This window comes from Coregonus lavaretus, assembly GCF_964263955.1.
Source record: "Coregonus lavaretus genome assembly, chromosome: 31".
Taxonomy (NCBI): Eukaryota; Metazoa; Chordata; class Actinopteri; order Salmoniformes; family Salmonidae; genus Coregonus; species Coregonus lavaretus.
In genome coordinates, this window is record NC_140018.1 from 2,143,212 (window position 1) to 2,159,569 (window position 16,358).

At 43.9% G+C, this 16,358-nt stretch overlaps 1 pseudogene across 1 annotated transcript in view; it reads left to right on the forward strand.

Moving 5' to 3' along the window:
• Positions 1 to 674: 674 nt before the first annotated feature.
• LOC311106740 (visual system homeobox 2-like) overlaps positions 675 to 16,358 on the forward strand; it is a 29,034-nt pseudogene continuing 13,350 nt past the window's right edge. Inside the window, exon 1 of the transcript in view lies at positions 675 to 948. The product of the transcript in view is annotated as a visual system homeobox 2-like (transcript). The remainder of the gene's footprint in view (positions 949 to 16,358) is intronic.

Sequence of the window (16,358 nt, forward strand, 5' to 3'; positions counted from 1 at the left end):
TTATTTTTTTATATAAATGTGCAAAAATGTCTAAAAACCTATTTTCACTTTGCTATTATGGGGTATTGTGTGTAGATTGAGGGGAAAAAATTATGTAATACATTTCAGAATAAGGCTGTAACGTAAAAAAATTTGGAAAAGGGAAGGGATTTGAATACTTTCCGAATGCACCGTATGCATGATTTAGTCACATCCATGAGAGAACAACCTATGGCTAGATTTAAAATGTAAAGGTAATTTCTGATTGAGCCGACATATGCAGTGTTTAACCGTGAATGCAGTCTCTGTGAACGCGGAAACATTTAAACCTTTAAATTTCAATCGCGTTATAGTGTGGATCTTCCGCAGTCCGGATTGAATCTAGACCTAATAGGAACTATAGATATGACCCAAAGAGAAAAAGGATTAGCTTGTAATAGATCTAGAGCATGGAAGAAAATCACATAGAAATAAATAGAGATTTTGACCTGGATATAATTTGGAGATTAGAAAATTATAAACATTTAACAGCATCATCTTAATGGAGAGCTGTGTGTTTTGTGTGTGTGTGTGTGTGTGTGTGTGTGTATGTGTCACGCTGCTTGCTTAGGGAGTACCACTTCCTCCTGATTTGGCTCACACTGGGGCTCAAACTCCAGACCTCTGCCTTGCTAGCACACAGGACTGCCCTCCTGATGCCCTTTGACCTGGTGGCGATACTTCAGGCACACAGGACTGCCCTCCTGATGCCCTTTGACCTGGTGGCGATACTTCAGGCACACAGGACTGCCCTCCTGATGCCCTTTGACCTGGTGGCGATACTTCAGGCACACAGGACTGCCCTCCTGAAGCCCTTTGACCTGGTGGCGATACTTCAGGCACACAGGACTGCCCTCCTGAAGCCCTTTGACCTGGTGGCGATACTTCAGGCTGAGGAGAATGTTTCACATCCCCATGCTCTACGTCTGCGTACGTGCGTGCGTACGTGCGTACAAGAGTACACGAGAGAGGAAGATGTACTGATCTCATGCTGACATTTACGTCACATTACTCCACACTCTCACTTTTTTAAATGAACAGTCATGAACAGTTAGGATGTGTAACAAAGCCTTTCATTGTCAGCTCTCCTCAACAACATCCCAGTCCTGTCCAGTCCAGTCAAGCCCTGTCCATTCCAGCCCTGTTCTGTCCTGTCCAGCCCTGTCCATTCCAGCCATGTCCTGTCCATTCCAGCCCTGTCCATTCCAGCCCTGTCCATTCCAGCCCTGTCCTGTCCTTTCCTGTCCAGTCCTTTCCTGTCCAGTCCTGTCCTGTCCTGTCCATTCCTGTCCTGTCCAGTCCTTTCCTGTCCAGTCCTGTCTTGTCCTGTCCAGCCCTGTCCATTCCAGCCCTGTCCATTCCAGCCCTGTCCAATCCAGCCCTGTCCTTTCTATCTGATCTGGTGTTCTATCCTCCACCTCATCATCAGCCATATAAACTGGCTCCTCCAATCTAGCTAATTGTTCCCAGCGAGCCAAACAACCAGAGAACAAACAAAGTGGACAAGATGGGTCACGAAACGACTGTTGATCAAAACATCCGATTGGGGCAGAAGCGACAAAGGTCCTCAGTGCAACAATGTGGAGCTACTCAGCTGGCGATGTGACTCAACAGTTTGTGCTGGATGGACAAAGTGGTAATTAGAGCAATAACTTCATGCCAGTGTCGTTCCATAGACTCTCTTTAGGGTCTGGCCATCGGACCAGCGGACTCGGGGACTCATAAGACCAGGGGACTCGGGGACTCATAAGACCAGGGGACTCGGGGACTCATAAGACCAGTGGACTCTGGGACTCATAAGACCAGGGGACTCGGGGACTCATAAGACCAGGGGACTCGGGGACTGATAAGACCAGGGGACTCGGGACTCATATGACCAGGGGACTCGGGGACTCATAAGACCAGGGGACTCGGGGACTCATAAGACCAGGGGACTCGGGGACTCATAAGACCAGGGGACTCGGGGACTCATAAGACCAGTGGACTCTGGGACTCATAAGACCAGGGGACTCGGGGACTCATAAGACCAGGGGACTCGGGGACTCAGAAGACCAGGGGACTGTGACTTGAAAAGCAAAGCATAAGGCCCCGGGCAGGTGCTCTGTAAAACAACACAAAACCTTTCAGATAAATAATATTTCTCATTGTTGTCGGTTGTAATGAGAGTTGACATAATTGCTCGGGCCTGGGTTCATGAAGTATTTAAAACCTTTCAAATACTCCAGCTGCTAGATTGAGCTTGACCAGCGCAATCCCCCACCCACACCAGCAGGTTAAAGCAAACCCCACCCACACCAGCAGGTTAAAGCAAACCCCACCCACACCAGCAGGTTAAAGCAAACCCCACCCACACCAGCAGGTTAAAGCAAACCCCACCCACACCAGCAGGTTAAAGCAAACCCCACCCACACCAGCAGGTTAAAGCAAACCCCACCCACACCAGCAGGTTAAAGCAAACCCCACCCACACCAGCAGGTTAAAGCAAACCCCACCCACACCAGCAGGTTAAAGCAAACGCTCAAAGATTTCAGACACTACCTGAACCCAGGTCTGGCGATCAGGACAAGGGTTATTGGCCAGGGCAGGAGACGGGAGTCGGACAGGCATGGTGAAGCCAACACAAAAAGAGGGCCTCTGGCTTCAGCGTAATTAGGTGAGACAATACCGCAGACTGTTCTGTGACTGTGGTTGGGGTTGGGGTCTGGGGCTGTGACTGGTGCTGGGGTTGTCCTGTCCTGTCCATTCCAGCCCTGTCCTGTCCTGTCCTGTCCAGCCCTGTCCATTCCAGCCCTGTCCTTTCCAGCCCTGTCCAGCCCTGTCCATTCCAGCCCTGTCCTGTCCTGTCCTGTCCAGCCCTGTCCATTCCAGCCCTGTCCTGTCCAGCCCTGTCCATTCCAGCCCTGTCCTGTCCTGTCCAGTCCAGCCCTGTCCAGTCCTGTCCAGTCCAGTCCTGTCCATTCCAGCCCTGTCCTGTCCTGTCCAGTCTTGTCCTGTCCATTCCAGTCCTGTCCAATCCAGCCCTGTCCATTCCAGCCCTGTCCAATCCAGCCCTGTCCTTTCTATCTGATCTGGTGTTCTATCCTCCACCTCATCATCAGCCATATAAACTGGCTCCTCCAATCTAGCTAATTGTTCCCAGCGAGCCAAACAACCAGAGAACAAACAAAGTGGACAAGATGGGTCACGAAACGACCGTTGATCAAAACATCTGATTGAGGCAGAAGAGACAAAGGCCCTCAGTGCAACAATGTGGAGCTACTCAGCTGGTGATGTCACTCAACAGTTTGTGCTGTAATTTTGTTTTCCCCCCCAAATCCTAGACTTCCCATGAAAACATAATGCGATGGCGTCCCACTCCAAACCTAGCATTAGCGTAATGACTGGAGGTCTACAGGTACGCTAGCATATGCTAGTGTAGCACATGGAGATGTGTGAATCTTACTCTTCAGCCTAAAGTGTCCCCACTTGCGCCAGCGAACAGCTAGCTTTTCGCATTGGCGTCGACCGGTAAGACGGGAGGTGCTGTCACGTGTGCTAGCAAGTCTGAGGTCCCGAGTTTGCGCCAGGTATGGGCTGAATCGGGAGGAAGCAAGCAGCCTGACATCCTTTACACTAGGTAAGTGGAAAAACGGCTTTAATTGCCAGAATCTCCCTTTAACTACACGGCTACATTTCTAATTTAAACTGACCAGTCTGAAACACCAAACAAAGTAGATAGGGCAAAACATGCACAGCGCTTGACTAGAAGAGGACCAGTGGACCAGTGGACTCTCCCGAGTGGCGCAGTGGTCTAAGGCACAGCATCGCAGTCCTAGCTGTGCCACTAGAGATCCTGGTTCGAATCCAGGCTCTGTCGTAGCCGGCCGCAACCGGGAGACCCATGGGGCGGCGCACAATTGGCCCAGCGTTGTCTAGGGTAGGGGAGGGAATGGCTGGCAGGGGATGTAGCTCAGTTTGTAGAGCATGGTGTTTGCAACGCCAGGGTTGTGGGTTTGATTCCCACGGGGGGTAAAATAAAATAAAATAATGTATGCACTACCTGTAAGTCGCTCTGGATAAGAGCGTCTGCTAAATGACGTAAAAGTAGAACGGAGTAGGTGCCAGTATGCATTTTTGGGTCCCGGTACTTTTTGTATTTAGGTGCTGGAACTCTGCAAAAATGTTTAAGAGGTGAAGGGACCCAAACATTAGAAAGTCTGAGGTGCCGGTATTCTGTTCCTGTGAACTCCGGCACCCAAGTCAAGCACTGCACAGAAGGAACAGCATTATATTGTTTTCTGGTACTGGCTGAGTTCTACAGGCGGCATATCGTCAACACTCTCTAGCTCTAGGATCTGTCTAGGGTTGAGAAATTCTGGTAAGTTTCCCAAAATTGTCGAGAAATCCTGGGTGGAAGATTCCCGGAATCAGGTGGGAATAGGCAGGAAAATTCGGAATCTTCACGCCAGATTTTTTGGAAAACCTGGAAATGTTGGGAAAGTTACCGGAATTTTGCAACTCTAGGACCTCTCCCTTTCAAGACATGTTGCAAATGTTTGGGGCTGTTTCCCAAGGCAGGTAGCTTAGTGGTTAAGAGCGTTGTGCCAGTAACCGAAAGGTCGCTGGTTCTAATCCCCGAGCCGACTAGGTGAAAAATCTGCCGATGTGCCCTTGAGCAAGGCACTTAACCCTAATTGCTCCTGTAAGTCGCTCTGGATCAGAGTGTCTGCTAAATGACTAAAATGTAACCGTACCCTCACAGACTCTGTCTTCCATAATAGACACACCAGTCGTAGTCCACATCTATCTGATGTGCCCTTAGCCTTTTTAATTAGCTGTCAATTAGAGATAACCAATCAACTCTTCGACCTAATTAAGCAATAACACCAGGCCGCTCCCATACAGACCATTGTGTAAGCAGCATGAGAAACTAGCACCTAGCAAACTGACTTTGGATCACACTGTCACTGGGTTGTCAAGATGGAAACAAGGAAGGAAAGGGGGAGGTAATGCTCAACTTTCATTGGACAGGGAATCAGCGAATACCCAGAGAGCTTTCACAGCTCAACTTTCATTGGACAGGGAATCAGCGAATACCCAGAGAGCTTTTACATTTTACATTTACATTTTAGTCATTTAGCAGACGCTCTTATCCAGAGCGACTTACAGTTAGTGAGTGCATACATTATAATTTTTTAGAATTGTTTTTTTATTTGTATTTTTTTATACTGGCCCCCCGTGGGAATCGAACCCACAACCCTGGCGTTGCAAACGCCATGCTCTACCAACTGAGCTACCTCCCTGCCAGCCATTCCCTCCCCTACCCTGGACGACGCTGAGCCAATTGTGCGCCGCCCCATGGGTCTCCCGGTCGCGGCCGGCTACGACAGAGCCTGGATTCGAACCAGGATCTCTAGTGGCACAGCTAGCACTGCGATGCAGTGCCTTAGACCACTGCGCCACTCGGGAGCTTTCACAGCTCAACTTTCATTGGACAGGGAATCAGCGAATACACAGAGAGCTTTTACAGCACAGCTTTCATTGGACAGGAAATCAGCGAATACACAGAGAGCTTTCACAGCTCAACTTTCATTGGACAGGGAATCAGCGAATACACAGAGAGCTTTTACAGCACTAATCGAAGGATATTTAGTCACAGTGGGTTTGACTGAGTTTTGAACACTGGTCTACTGCATGCCACAAGACTGCCTTAGCTTGCTGAGCTAAAGCCGTTAGCTTGTGGATCCAATGCAAGTCATCGGGTCTCAGGCAAGGCGTGGGTGGGTGGGTAACCGAACCAACTCCGCTCCGTTAACCTTTACCTAGCTCCCTTTGGCCTCCTCACAGCGATCCGGGATCACAGCATCATTGTGACCGACTGGATTCGAATCAGTGAAGTTCACGTCAACAGATTTTAATTAGTGTATTCCCTGAAGAAAAGGTGTGGACACCGCTCTGTTCTTATAAATCACCATTGTGACTCCAGCCACTTTATTAACTTTGAATCAGTGAAGTTCACCTTAACCAAACTACAGTTAAGCCAAAATATATCTTCAGTCATGGCGGATTTAAATCAGTGTATTTCCTGTAGAAAAGGTGCGATTATGGACACCTCTCTTTTTATACACTGAGTGAGCAAAACATTATGAACACCTGCTCTTTCCATGACATAGACTCAATATTGGGAAGGTATTCTCAATGTTTTGGACACTCAGTGTAAATCCACTGTGACGCTCTGACTTTTGGAAAACAAAGTAATCAAGACACAATGAATTCTCTACTAGAAGAAGTCGTTACATTAAGGTTGACTACTAATTACAGCTCTTTCAGTGTTCAGGAAGAGGATGACCAATCAGCAGATATAAAAAAAAAAAAAAAAAAAAAAAAAAAAAAATATGTCACCTTTATTTAACCAGGTAAGCCAGTTGAGAACAAGTTCTCATTTACAACTGCGACCTGGCCAAGATAAACCAGTCACCACTATATGCTGATACATACAACTCATCATGAAGCTGATGTGATGACGGTCTGTGTGTGTGTGTGTGTGTGTGTGTGTGCGCGTGTCCGTGTATGTGTGTGTGTGTGTGTGTGTGTGCGTGCGTGTGTGCGTGTGCGCGTGTACGTGTCTGTGTGTGTGTGTGTGCGCGCGCCTGTGTGTGCGTGTGCGCGTGTTCGCGTCTGTGTGTGTGTGTCTGTGTCTGTGTCTGTGTGTGTGTGTCTGTGTGTGTCTGTGTCTGTGTGTGTGTGTCTGTGTGTGTCTGTGTCTGTGTGTGTGGGTGCATAACCAACCAAACCTGATCGGTGTGAAGTCATTTTCCATCTCCTTACCATCATGTGTATCCAGCTACACCATAAGGTCAAATGTAAAGCCCAGTTCTTAGTGACCACTCACTCAGTAATATACACTGAACAAAAATTAAAACGCAACATCTAAAGTGTTTGTCCCATGTTTCATGAGCTGAAATAAAAGATCACCGAAATGTTCCATATGCACAAAAATATTATTTCTCTCAAATTTGTTTACATCCCCCTGTTAGTGAGCATTTGTCCTTTGCCAAGATAATCCATCCACCTGACAGGTGTGGCATATCAAGAAGCTGATTAAACAGCATGATCATTACACAGGTGCACCTTGTGCTGGGGACAATAAAAGGCCACTCTAAAAATGTGCAATTTTGTCATAACACAATGCCACAGATGTCTCAAGTGTGCAATTGGCATGCTGACTGCAGGCATCCACATGTAAACCATGTTGATGCCTTTTTAATGTTAAGCGGTCGTTTGTGTTGGTCTCTGCTTCACTCTGCTCAACCCACATCCTAAAGAACCTGCCACTGTGACAGCTACAGTGTCTTTTAAAGAGCTAAACAGGGGACATAAACAACTGATTCTAGTAACAGCTGTCTAGGCTTTTTAATGGCTGGCCAAGAGCCAATCTCTACTCTACCGCTCCACGTTAAACCTTATAATAATATAATAATATGCCATTTAGCAGACGCTTTTATCCAAAGCGACTTACAGTCATGCGTGCATACATTTTTCGTGTATGGGTGGTCCCGGGGATCGAACGTTACAAGCGCCGTGCTCTACCAGCTGAGCTACAGAGGACCACATCTTCCTCTAATCTACTATAATATCCTTCTATTAGGCATTGGTGGTGGACTTGATCAGAGGTGGGACCAAGTCACTGTTATTTGAGTCACAAGCAAGTCTGAAGTCACAAGGTTCAAGTCTCAAGTCGAGGTCTTTTTTTTTTTTTTTTTCAAGTAGAACGGGTCGAGTCTCGAGTGAAGTCGTGTATTCTAAGAGCAAGTCAAGTCCAGTCAGAATCATACGTTTTTTTCAAGTGAAGTCTCAAGTCAAGTAAAAAAAAAATATATATACAGGCAATGACTTGTTAAACTACAAATCTGTGTCTATTTATTGAGGCTACCAGACAGACCTTTTCATTATTTTGTCTGCAACACATTTTGATGATGTAGTAATTACTTTTAACAACAAATTCCAAATACAAGTTTCATAAGTCAATTATACATTTCAAGCAATTTTGACATACCAAAAGAACAGTAGCCCTATGCTAGTAATTGATGCTTGATTCCCCATTGCTGGTGAGTTTCCAAAGTAAACGGTTCATATTTTTGAGCACCAAACAACTTTATTTATTTTGTCATTCCTCTCTCCCTACCATGTGACGTTTGCGCTGCACCTGATCCTGGAGCTGTACAGCCAATCAGCGATCTGTTCGCTAGCTCAGTGGTTTTCAAAATGGTTCAAAGCTCACGATCGCAGCGCACGCACATGCAGGGCGAAAAAATCGCGCGCACAATCGCTGCGCTAAACGTAGCCTGTCATTACAGCCATAAACGGTGATGCATTTTCAAAAGGCAATATACAGAAATAAACTGCCCTTTACACCCGCATTTTGAGCTGAAAGTCATTCATGTTAGCAGTCAATATCAACTAGGGATATCATGTCACATGATCACTTATCTGGAGTCTAGAGCAAGCAGGATCATAAGAACGTCCTGTATGCAGCGGAGGTTGCGGAATCGGATGGGAAGCATGATCTGTTTGTAAACTTTTTCTCCTTCACAAATATGGTAATTAATTCGCCAGAATATGTTACATTTTCATCCCATAAATATTGAAGGTAGTGAGATGTTACAGCTATCTTTAGACATATAGCCAGTAACAACACCGAGGTATATAATTATAACCCACCCAAACTAGACCTATCTGAAATATGAAAAATATATTAATAACATACAATCAAATCAATCAATCAAATGTATTTATAAAGCCCTTTTTACATCAACAGATGTCACGAAGTGCTTATACAGAAACCCACCCTAAAACCCCAAACAGCAAGCAATGCAGATGTAGAAGCAACTTGTTATATGTAGCCTATTAAAATATGTATGAACAAAATAACTTATATATTTCAATTCAGTTTTACACTTGCAACCCCGAAAACCTCACTGCCTAGGTCACCCGACCTGTGTTGATTGACAGTTTGCTGGTCCAATCAGAGGGCTGAGTGTGCATTTCACTAGCCAATCTGGTTTTTGCAAGTGCAATACTGTCTCTGACTGTGTGGAGAGTAATATTTCTGTGAAACAAAAATGAGTGACAAAACGTTACAAAACCTGGCCAGATAATTTCAAATCAACAGTCTCAATTCAAAGTCGAGTTCAAAGTCTTGAGTCTCCAAGCCAAGTCAAAAAAATGTAAATGTAAGTCTCGTCTCAATGTATTTTATTTTCTATCAAGTCTAGTGTCAAATTTGTGACTTGAGTCAGACTGAGTCCAAGTCATGTGACTCGAGTCCAGACCTCTGGAGTCCAATGCATGGTTTCCTTTGTTCATTTTCCCCTGGTTTTGTCGGAGTTCCATCCCGCTGGGCACACATTGGTTGAATCAACATTGTTTCAACGTCACTTCAATGAAATGACGTTGAACCAACGTGGAATAAACATTGAATTGTCGTCTCTGCCCAGTGGGGTGTGTCCTATGTCTCTGGGCGGCTTGACTGGTAAGGCTGTAGAAATCGACTGTAGACCAAAGGTGTAAAGTCGGGGGAGCTGCATCTGCGACAGCTGAATGACTCATGGTTTTCCAACAGCAAGGCTCCGAATAACATGGCAGTAGTTGCCATTGTTTATAAAGGTTTTTCTTTATAATGTCGAAACGAACATGTCTCCAACCCCCTTATCACATACTCTCAAACTGAAATAATGTGTGTTTGCTACATCAAATGGTAGAGAGCCTCAAATATCACATTCATTTCTTAATATCCATCTACATTAATTTCAGAAAAGTTGTTTATAGGGAGAGAGGAATTACATAATAAATATATGCAGCTCCAAAAGTTGTTTGGTGATCAAAAATATGAACCGTTTACTTTGGAAACTCACCAGCTATGGGGAATCAAGCATCAATTACTAGCATAGGGCTACAGGTCTTTTGGTATGTAACAGTTGCTTGAAATGTATAAGTTACTTGTGAAACTTGCATTTGGAATTTGTTGTTAAAAGTAATTATTACATCATCAAAATGTGTTGCAGACAAAATAATGAAAAGGTCTGTCTGGTAGCCTCAATAAATAGACACAGATTTGTAGTTTAACAAGTCATTGCCTGTATAGATTTTTTTTTTTACTTGACTTGAGACTTCACTTGAAAAAAACGTATGATTCTGACTGGACTTGACTTGCTCTTAGAATACACGACTTCACTCATTATATTACATTATAGTCATTTAGCAGACGCTCTTATCCAGAGCGACTTACAGTTAGTGAATACATATTTTTTTTTTTTATACTGGCCCCCCGTGGGAAACGAACCCACAACCCTGGCGTTGCAAACGCCATGCTCTATCAACTGAGCTACATCCCTGCCGGCCATTCCATCCCCTGGACGACGCTGGGCCAATTGTGCGCCGCCCATGAGTCTCCCGGTCGCTGCCGGCTGCGACAGAGCCTGGATTCGAACCAGGATCTCTAGTGGCACAGTTAGCACTGCGATGCAGTGCCTTAGACCACTGCGCCACTCGAGACTCGACCCGTTCTACTTAAAAAAAAAAAAAAAAGACCTCGACTTGAGACTTGAGACTTGCTTGTGACTCAAATAACAGTGACTTGGTCCCACCTCTGCTCAAGTCCACCACCACTGCCTAATAGAAGGATATTATAGTAGATTAGAGGAAGATACGGTTTAACGTGGAGCGGTAGAGTAGAGATTGGCTCTTGACCAGCCATTAAAAAGCCTAGACAGCTGTTACTAGAATCAGTTGTTTATGTCCCCTGTTGCATTTGGAATTTGTTGTTAAAAGTAATTATTACATCATCAAAATGTGTTGCAGACAAAATAATGAAAAGGTCTGTCTGGTAGCCTCAATAAATAGACACAGATGTGTAGTTGGCCTCCTGTAGCTCAGTTGGTAGAGCATGGCGCTTGCAACGCCAGGGTTGTGTGTTCGATTCCCACGGGTTGCTTGTACGAAAAATGTATGCACTCACTAAACTGTTATTCGCTCTGGATAAGAGCGTCTGCTAAATGACTAAAATGTAGTTGTACAAGTCATTGCCTGTATATATTTTTTTTACTTGACTTGAGACTTCACTTAAAAACTTGTGACTGGACTTGATTTTCTCTAAGAATGCACGACTTGGACTTGACTCGAGACTCGACCCGTTCTACTTGGGATTTGACTTAAGACTCAGACCTTGTGACTTGCTTGTGACTCAAATAATAGTGACTGCTATCCAGATATGGGATTATAATGATGACAGAACTACTTGAGTTTGTGTTTTGAATTTCGTGGTCGCACATTGAGATTAATGGTTGCAAGTATGATTTGCAAATGTGTAATTACATTTTACAAGCTTGTGTCATGATGTGCAAAAGATTGAACAACAGTCGCGAACTTGTAACTTGACATTTGAATACATTCAATAAGATTTGCAAGTATAATTTATTTTCAGAATTATTACAAGGCCATTTACAAGTATGAATGTTCTGCTGTGAGATTTGGAATCTTAGGTGTGCTAGGAGTTCTGTCACCTGATGTCATGTTACCAAGAGATTTGTAAGTGTAAAAAGTGCATCTTTTTTGTGTGTATTTTTGACAGGCCTTGATTTCAATGTCCATGAATGTTGATTTTTGGTTCCGTAGAGAAACAACAACATATTACAGTCATAGCAACAAACAAAAAAATCTGTAACTGTTACTCAGAATGTTTTTGTAGTTGAAGTGGTCTGTTGGTTTAGTTTGCATGTTGGAGTACTTTGAATATCATCACTGAGAGTTTTTAAATGTTTGAAAAGCTAACATAAGTGCATGTGACAGATTGGAGCAATACTAAATATTTTATTGTAATCTTCAGGTGGCTCCTCTTTCCTATTAAGAGGTGTGAAAACATGTATTATTATATACTTCATTAAGAATGTATAGCACTGGAAATTTGGCCATAGAATATGACTGAAAAATACATATTTTCAATGTCTGTAAATGACATATTTTCAATTTCCGGAAAATATGTGTTTTTACCTTTCATTCAGCACCTAAAATGCACCTGATTTCAACTTCCGGAAAATACGCATTTTCAACGCCCAGAACATACATATTTTCAACTTCTTATAACCTTTCATTCAGTATCTGAAATGAACGTGATGTCAACATCTGGAAAATATGTATTTTCAACGTCATTTTGATTTCTGGGAGGGTGAAAAAGAGTAGCCTATAGCCTAGTATAAAATATACCTTATTCTGTTGGTATTGAAATGCCTGCGGAATCTCCAAATATTATAAAACCATAGCTCAGATCAAACGGGATTCTCATGGAGTATCTTTCTTCATTATGCATGTGTGTGCAAGTGCGCGTGAATAGGATGCTGGTAGCAATTTACAATATTTTCCACCTTATGTGCACGGTGGTTTCTTGAATGTTGAGGCAAATAGTGCCGCGCAATGCACACTGCGCGGTTTGGTGGTGCAGTGGCAACAGCCCACCATCCCACGATCACACACGCGCGGTTCTAGATTGACAGCCTGACGCGTGACCTGCGACGCCTAACGGGTCCAGGATAAATCACGGATTTATTTATTCATTGCCACATGTCACTTTGATAAGGTCGGTGTTATCTCCTGCCTCCATCTAAGGCGTCTGCTCATTTCCATAAATTATATCTGTCCTCGACATAATTACGTGTCCAGATGTCCAAAAGTGTGCCACACATGATCTCTGAGCGAATAAAAACTCCGCCTTAATTGAATAATAGCTGATTAGAAAGGATTTGTAATGTAAAATTACATTTGGGGTTATTTCCCACTCTCTTACGGAGCAAATCAAATGGGGTAATAATAATAATAATAATAATAATAATAATATTTATTAAATGGGGTGTTAATTTTCCTTAGATATCTCCTCCATTTAAAATCACAAAACGGTTACAAAACAGGTTATCGTGAAAAGGAGGGGAATAGAATGGAATAAAGCTCAAGATATCTTTGACTTGATAATAACATCTGAAACCTTTTAGGTTGTCTTTGTTTGACCATGCTGTCAAGGTCGTCAGCATCATTTTCGAAATCGGATTAGATTTTTCAGATCAACATTCTTCTTTCTTTATTTCTTCATACAATCTATAGTCCTATAGGTATAACAATGTGGAGAAATATCATCAACATCTCTCAATAACAATAACAAAAACAACAAGTTCATTTATTTTATTATTTGTGGTAATTGTAGCGTATTACTGTAAAGGCTGGGTTTTTTAATTGTTCGTGTGTGTGTTTCCTAAATACACACAACTGGGACGTTGTACTCTTAATCATGTGACCTGTCAATAAAAAACTCAATATCTACAGAAGCGCAGCCTGACGCGTTCTGAACAACAAAGACAAAACATTTAGTATGCAAAACTAATGAGAATATATGCAAATCGCTCGCGCAGCCACTTGATTAGACGTTATGGATTAATGTTTATGAGCGCCTTTGAACAAATTAATGAGTTATTCTGTGTACTGGTAATAAACTGTTTGAATTGGGACCTGTCATTTTAGTTCTAGTGGTGTTTTTGGAATTAAGACAAGAACTTGAGTTTTTTATTCATTATTTGATAGGCTAAATCAGTGGTTGGCCAATTAATTCATTAATCAAGATGAAAGAATGTGCATTTTTATCATCTTTCTAGCCTGAATTAGGTCAAATAGCCTATATAAGATCCAGTCAAGTTATACCTACACATCGAAACACAAAAATACTGCAATTATTACATTTTAGTCACTTAGCAGACGCTCTTATCCAGAGCAATTAGGGTTAAGTGCCTTGCTCAAGGGCACATCGATAGATTTTTAACCTAGTCGGCACGGGGATTAGAACCAGCGACGTTTCGGTTACTGGTACAACGCTCTTATCCACTAAGCTACCTGCCGCCCCAGACATAACGAAATGTAGCCTTACAATTATTAAAGGTTATATTGCTGAATAATAATAATAACAATAATAATAATAACAATAATAATAACAACATGTATGTTTTTCTTGATTGTCTTTTTTCTTGCTTACTAGAGAAAATACAAAATATACAATACAACCATAGATTCGTCTATTGGTCACTCTCCAGTTTCATATTCAATATTGTGTTACATTGTGTCATTTTTCGTTGTTATATTACTGACACGGGGATGACGTGATATTCAGAGCCAGTGAGGCAGAGACCAAACTCTGTCCAAATTTAACAGCTTTGCCTCGAGTAGAGAGCTTTATGCGCCTGATTGGATCCTTTACGACTCGATGGCTGCGGGATTAAGGCCCTGAAATCATCGAGACAGGGATAGAGAGATGGAGAGCCCGGGCAACAGTGAAAGTAATACCTAGACCATGTTTTTTATTGATTGATTTATTGATTAAAGGTTTTACTCAATCCGTTAAAAACACTCTCCCTTGTTGCGGCCATTTATTTGTGTGAGTTCAGGGTTCAATTGAGCGGTCATGACTAGGCAGCGAGAGTCATTTGTAGGGAATTGTTTTATATGTATCTATTTTCCCTGAGAGAAAATAAAACATGAAACAATTAGATGAGAATTAAGCAGCCTACAATTCAAATAGATGTTTGGATAGCCTATATGGCTTGCCTGACAACTCAAACTGAATTCTTCCGCTGCTCTATTCGCTACATACTTCAGTCTGAGACTGCCCTCAATGAAGTCCTTTGTGGTGATGTCAAAATTGGCCCAGCGCCATCCAGGGTAGGGGAGGGTTTGGCCAGTAGGGATGTTCTTCTCCCATCGCGCACTAGCGACTCCTGTGGCGGGTCGGGCGCAGTGCACGCTGACTCGGTCGTAAGGTGTACGGTGTTTCCTCCAGCACATTGGTGCGGCTGGCTTCTGGGTTAAGCTGGCACTGTGTCAAGAAGCTTGGGTTGGGTTGTGTTTCAGAGGACACACTACCCTCGACCTTCGCCTCTCCCGTGACCACCTTTACTCCACACACAGAGATGCATACAAAGCTCTCCCTCGCCCTCCATTTGGCAAATCTGACCATAATTCTATCCTCCTGATTCCTGCTTACAAGCAAAACTAAAGCAGGAAGCACCAGTGACTCGGTCAATAAAGAAGTGGTCAGGACTGTTTTGCTAGCACAGACTGGAATATGTTCCGGGATTCTTCCGATGGCATTGAGGAGTACACCACATCAATCACTGGCTTCATCAATAAGTGCATCGATGACGTTGTCCCCACAGTGACCATACGTACATACCCCAACCAGAAGCCATGGATTACAGGCAACATCCACTCTAACCCGAACGCTTATAAGAAATCCCGCTATGCCCTCCGACGAACCATCAAACAGGCAAAGAGTCAGTACAGGACTAAGATTTAATCGTACTACACCGGCTCTGACGCTCGTCGGATGTGGCAGGGCTTGAAAACTATTACAGACTATAAAGGGAAGTACAGCCGCGAGCTGCCCAGTGACACAATACTTCTAGACGAGCTAAACCACTTCTATGCTCGCTTCGAGGCAAGCAACACTGAAGCATGCATGAGAGCACCAGCTGTTCCGGACGACTGTGTGATCACGCTCTCCGTAGCCAATATGAGTAAGACCTTTAAGCAGGTCAACATTTACAAGGCCGCAGGGCCAGACGGATTACCAGGACGTGTACTCGGAGCATGTGCTGACCAACTGGCAAGTGTCTTCACTGACATTTTCAAACTGTCCCTGACTGAGTCTGTAATACCAACATGTTTCAAGCAGACCTCCATAGTCCCTGTGCCCAAGAACACTAAGGTAACCTGCCTAAATGACTACAGACCCGTAGCACTCATGTCTGTAGCCAGGAAATGCTTTGAAAGGCTGGTCATGGCTCACATCAACACCATTATACCAGAAACCCTTGACCCACTACAATTTGCATACCGCCCCAACAGATCCACAGATGATGCAATCTCTATTGCACTCCCCACTGCCCTTTCCCACCTGGACAAAAGGAACACCTATGTGAGAATGCTATTCATTGACTACAGCTCAGCGTTCAACACCATAGTGCCCTCAAAGCTCATCACTAAGCTAAGGACCCTGGGACTAAACACCTCCCTCTGCAACTGGATCCTGGACTTCCTGACGGGCCGCCCCCAGGTGGTAAGGGTAGGTAACAACATATCTGCCACGCTGATCCTCAACACGGTAGCAGCTCAGGGGTCGTGCTCAGTCCCCTCCTGTACTCCCTGTTCACTCATGACTGCATGGCCAGGCACAACTCCAATACCATCATTAAGTTTGCTGACGACACAACAGTGTTAGGCCTGATCACCGACAACGATGAGACAGCCTATAGGAGGTCAGAGACCTGGCC